At 39.0% G+C, this 5398-nt stretch overlaps 1 protein-coding gene across 1 annotated transcript in view; it reads right to left on the bottom strand.

The window, feature by feature from the left end:
• Positions 1-4963, bottom strand: part of LOC132972287 (mucin-2-like) — a 15019-nt gene extending 10056 nt beyond the window's left edge. The window contains exon 1 of the mRNA XM_061035028.1: positions 4829-4963. The gene's annotated coding sequence lies outside the window, so the exon portion shown is untranslated. The remainder of the gene's footprint in view (positions 1-4828) is intronic.
• Between the last annotated feature and the right edge of the window lie 435 nt (positions 4964-5398).

The following is a 5398-nucleotide window of genomic DNA, read 5'->3' as shown; positions in this document are numbered from 1 at the left end:
AAGACAGCAGGGTGAAGGTGTCTTCATATTGTGTTAGTCACTTTAAGAGAAGACAGCAGGGTGAAGGTGTCTTCATATTGTGTTAGTCACTTTAAGAGAAGACAGCAGGGTGAAGGTGTCTTCATATTGTGTTAGTCACTTTAAGAGAAGACAGCAGGGTGAATGTGTCTTCATATTGTCTTAGTCACTTTAAGAGAAGACAGCAGGATGAAGGTGTCTTCATATTGTCTTAGTCACTTTAAGAGAAGACAGCAGGGTGAAGGTGTCTTCATATTGTCTTAGTCACTTTAAGAGAAGACAGCAGGGTGAAGGTGTCTTCATATTGTCTTAGTCACTTTAAGAGAAGACAGCAGGATGAAGGTGTCTTCATATTGTCTTAGTCACTTTAAGAGAAGACAGCAGGGTGAAGGTGTCTTCATATTGTCTTAGTCACTTTAAGAGAAGACAGCAGGGTGAAGGTGTCTTCATATTGTCTTAGTCACTTTAAGAGAAGACAGCAGGGTGAAGGTGTCTTCATATTGTCTTCATATTGTCTTAGTCACTTTAAGAGAAGACAGCAGGATGAAGGTGTCTTCATATTGTCTTCATATTGTCTTAGTCACTTTAAGAGAAGACAGCAGGATGAAGGTGTCTTCATATTGTCTTAGTCACTTTAAGAGAAGACAGCAGGGTGAAGGTGTCTTCATATTGTCTTAGTCACTTTAAGAGAAGACAGCAGGATGAAGGTGTCTTCATATTGTCTTAGTCACTTTAAGAGAAGACAGCAGGGTGAAGGTGTCTTCATATTGTCTTAGTCACTTTAAGAGAAGACAGCAGGGTGAAGGTGTCTTCATATTGTCTTAGTCAGTTTAAGAGAAGACAGCAGGATGAAGGTGTCTTCATATTGTCTTAGTCAGTTTAAGAGAAGACAGCAGGATGAAGGTGTCTTCATATTGTCTTAGTCACTTTAAGAGAAGACAGCAGGATGAAGGTGTCTTCATATTGTCTTCATATTGTCTTAGTCACTTTAAGAGAAGACAGCAGGATGAAGGTGTCTTCATAGTGTCTTAGTCAGTTTAAGAGAAGACAGCAGGATGAAGGTGTCTTCATATTGTCTTAGTCACTTTAAGAGAAGACAGCAGGATGAAGGTGTCTTCATATTGTCTTCATATTGTCTTAGTCACTTTAAGAGAAGACAGCAGGGTGAAGGTGTCTTCATATTGTCTTCATATTGTCTTAGTCAGTTTAAGAGAAGACAGCAGGGTGAAGGTGTCTTCATATTGTCTTAGTCACTTTAAGAGAAGACAGCAGGGTGAAGGTGTCTTCATATTGTCTTCATATTGTGTTAGTCACTTTAAGAGAAGACAGCAGGGTGAAGGTGTCTTCATATTGTCTTAGTCACTTTAAGAGAAGACAGCAGGGTGAAGGTGTCTTCATATTGTCTTAGTCAGTTTAAGAGAAGACAGCAGGATGAAGGTGTCTTCATATTGTCTTAGTCAGTTTAAGAGAAGACAGCAGGGTGAAGGTGTCTTCATATTGTCTTCATATTGTCTTACTCACTTTAAGAGAAGACAGCAGGGTGAAGGTGTCTTCATATTGTCTTAGTCACTTTAAGAGAAGACAGCAGGGTGAAGGTGTCTTCATATTGTCTTAGTCAGTTTAAGAGAAGACAGCAGGGTGAAGGTGTCTTCATATTGTCTTAGTCACTTTAAGAGAAGACAGCAGGGTGAAGGTGTCTTCATATTGTCTTCATATCGTCTTAGTCACTTTAAGAGAAGACAGCAGGGTGAAGGTGTCTTCATATTGTCTTCATATTGTCTTAGTCACTTTAAGAGAAGACAGCAGGGTGAAGGTGTCTTCATATTGTCTTAGTCACTTTAAGAGAAGACAGCAGGGTGAAGGTGTCTTCATATTGTCTTGATATTGTCTTACTCACTTTAAGAGAAGACAGCAGGGTGAAGGTGTCTTCATATTGTCTTAGTCACTTTAAGAGAAGACAGCAGGGTGAAGGTGTCTTCATATTGTCTTAGTCACTTTAAGAGAAGACAGCAGGGTGAAGGTGTCTTCATATTGTCTTCATATTGTCTTAGTCACTTTAAGAGAAGACAGCAGGGTGAAGGTGTCTTCATATTGTCTTAGTCACTTTAAGAGAAGACAGCAGGGTGAAGGTGTCTTCATATTGTCTTCATATTGTCTTAGTCACTTTAAGAGAAGACAGCAGGGTGAAGGTGTCTTCATATTGTCTTAGTCACTTTAAGAGAAGACAGCAGGGTGAAGGTGTCTTCATATTGTCTTAGTCAGTTTAAGAGAAGACAGCAGGGTGAAGGTGTCTTCATATTGTCTTCATATTGTCTTAGTCAGTTTAAGAGAAGACAGCAGGGTGAAGGTGTCTTCATATTGTCTTCATATTGTCTTAGTCAGTTTAAGAGAAGACAGCAGGGTGAAGGTGTCTTCATATTGTCTTAGTCACTTTAAGAGAAGACAGCAGGGTGAAGGTGTCTTCATATTGTCTTAGTCACTTTAAGAGAAGACAGCAGGGTGAAGGTGTCTTCATATTGTCTTAGTCAGTTTAAGAGAAGACAGCAGGGTGAAGGTGTCTTCATATTGTCTTCATATTGTCTTAGTCACTTTAAGAGAAGACAGCAGGGTGAAGGTGTCTTCATATTGTCTTCATATTGTCTTAGTCAGTTTAAGAGAAGACAGCAGGGTGAAGGTGTCTTCATATTGTCTTAGTCAGTTTAAGAGAAGACAGCAGGGTGAAGGTGTCTTCATATTGTCTTAGTCAGTTTAAGAGAAGACAGCAGGATGAAGGTGTCTTCATATTGTCTTCATATTGTCTTACTCACTTTAAGAGAAGACAGCAGGGTGAAGGTGTCTTCATATTGTCTTCATATTGTCTTAGTCAGTTTAAGAGAAGACAGCAGGGTGAAGGTGTCTTCATATTGGCTTAGTCAGTTTAAGAGAAGACAGCAGGGTGAAGGTGTCTTCATATTGTCTTCATATTGTGTTAGTCACTTTAAGAGAAGACAGCAGGGTGAAGGTGTCTTCATATTGTCTTAGTCACTTTAAGAGAAGACAGCAGGGTGAAGGTGTCTTCATATTGTCTTAGTCAGTTTAAGAGAAGACAGCAGGATGAAGGTGTCTTCATATTGTCTTAGTCAGTTTAAGAGAAGACAGCAGGGTGAAGGTGTCTTCATATTGTCTTCATATTGTCTTACTCACTTTAAGAGAAGACAGCAGGGTGAAGGTGTCTTCATATTGTCTTAGTCAGTTTAAGAGAAGACAGCAGGGTGAAGGTGTCTTCATATTGTCTTAGTCACTTTAAGAGAAGACAGCAGGATGAAGGTGTCTTCATATTGTCTTCATATTGTCTTAGTCACTTTAAGAGAAGACAGCAGGGTGAAGGTGTCTTCATATTGTCTTAGTCACTTTAAGAGAAGACAGCAGGGTGAAGGTGTCTTCATATTGTCTTAGTCAGTTTAAGAGAAGACAGCAGGGTGAAGGTGTCTTCATATTGTCTTAGTCAGTTTAAGAGAAGACAGCAGGGTGAAGGTGTCTTCATATTGTCTTAGTCAGTTTAAGAGAAGACAGCAGGGTGAAGGTGTCTTCATATTGTCTTCATATTGTCTTAGTCACTTTAAGAGAAGACAGCAGGGTGAAGGTGTCTTCATATTGTCTTAGTCAGTTTAAGAGAAGACAGCAGGGTGAAGGTGTCTTCATATTGTCTTAGTCAGTTTAAGAGAAGACAGCAGGGTGAAGGTGTCTTCATATTGTGTTAGTCACTTTAAGAGAAGACAGCAGGGTGAATGTGTCTTCATATTGTCTTAGTCACTTTAAGAGAAGACAGCAGGATGAAGGTGTCTTCATATTGTCTTAGTCAGTTTAAGAGAAGACAGCAGGGTGAAGGTGTCTTCATATTGTGTTAGTCACTTTAAGAGAAGACAGCAGGGTGAATGTGTCTTCATATTGTCTTAGTCACTTTAAGAGAAGACAGCAGGGTGAAGGTGTCTTCATATTGTCTTCATATTGTCTTAGTCAGTTTAAGAGAAGACAGCAGGGTGAAGGTGTCTTCATATTGTCTTAGTCACTTTAAGAGAAGACAGCAGGGTGAAGGTGTCTTCATATTGTCTTAGTCAGTTTAAGAGAAGACAGCAGGGTGAAGGTGTCTTCATATTGTCTTAGTCAGTTTAAGAGAAGACAGCAGGGTGAAGGTGTCTTCATATTGTCTTAGTCAGTTTAAGAGAAGACAGCAGGGTGAAGGTGTCTTCATATTGTCTTAGTCACTTTAAGAGAAGACAGCAGGGTGAAGGTGTCTTCATATTGTCTTAGTCACTTTAAGAGAAGACAGCAGGGTGAAGGTGTCTTCCTCTCAGCTGTTACTCTGAACAGTTTGCTCAGAGACTCTCCCTGAATGTAAACACAGGATGATCAAAGGTCACCACATCTGTGTCTACGTGGAGAAAAGAAGAGAAGAAGAGCTGCAGGACTAAAGCACTCAAACACACACTCATTAACTGTGACTCCACACAACAGCAGCTTCTCTTCTCTTTTCTCTTCCTCAGAACTTTTTGTTGGAGTCTCGATAAAGAAGAAAGTCTCAGAGATAACGGCCTGACTTCACGTTACCGTGACGGAATAAACTCCAGACACAAGTTCAGATGATTAGTCCCAAAGTTCAGACATGAACATGAAAGCAACATTGAGCTGCTAACTGAGGTTTAAAGTGAAGATAACAGAGAAGTTAGCCGTGTGAAGCTAACACTTGGTTCTCCGGTGTTTCTGTGATCTGTGAAACAAATCAACGCGACTCATTTAGTGAATTCAAAGAAATATAATCTCTGTGACTCACCTGTGATGTGTTAACGTTAAAGAATTAAACACAAGGAGCTCAGACAGCTGAAGGTATCCACTTTACTACTGGAGGAAGGAGGAACGCTTCTTCTTCTTCTTCTTCTTCGTTGGTTTCATTTCTGGCAACGTGGACTCATCGGTGTCGTGTTTCTGCCCCCTGCCGGCCACACTGTGCTAAAGCAAGACCTGGTTCACATGAACACACACTGTTGTTGTTTTTTAATCACAAAGGATGATATAAATGTGACACTTAAAGGGAGTTAGTCCTTATTAAAAAATACATCAATAAAAATACAGAAACAAACAAACAATTGAAGGGAGACAAAACAGACAAAATAAACAAATAAAGTAGAACAAAACTGAGAAATGCTTAAAAAACATGCAAATAGTAAATTATTCAATAGCTTAATAATTAATAATTAATTAATATATTATATATAATATGTATATATATTTCTCTAAACGTGTCTATATATTTATTTATTAGTAATTATCTTTAACATACAAGTTAGCTAATCCTTCATACTCAAATATTAACTCAGAAAAGTTTATTAATCTTTTACATGTA

The sequence above is a fragment of the Labrus mixtus genome, chromosome 4, assembly GCF_963584025.1.
Source record: "Labrus mixtus chromosome 4, fLabMix1.1, whole genome shotgun sequence".
NCBI lineage: Eukaryota > Metazoa > Chordata > Actinopteri > Labriformes > Labridae > Labrus > Labrus mixtus.
Note: the sequence above shows the minus strand (reverse complement) of the source record. Positions and strands in the feature narration are given on the sequence as shown.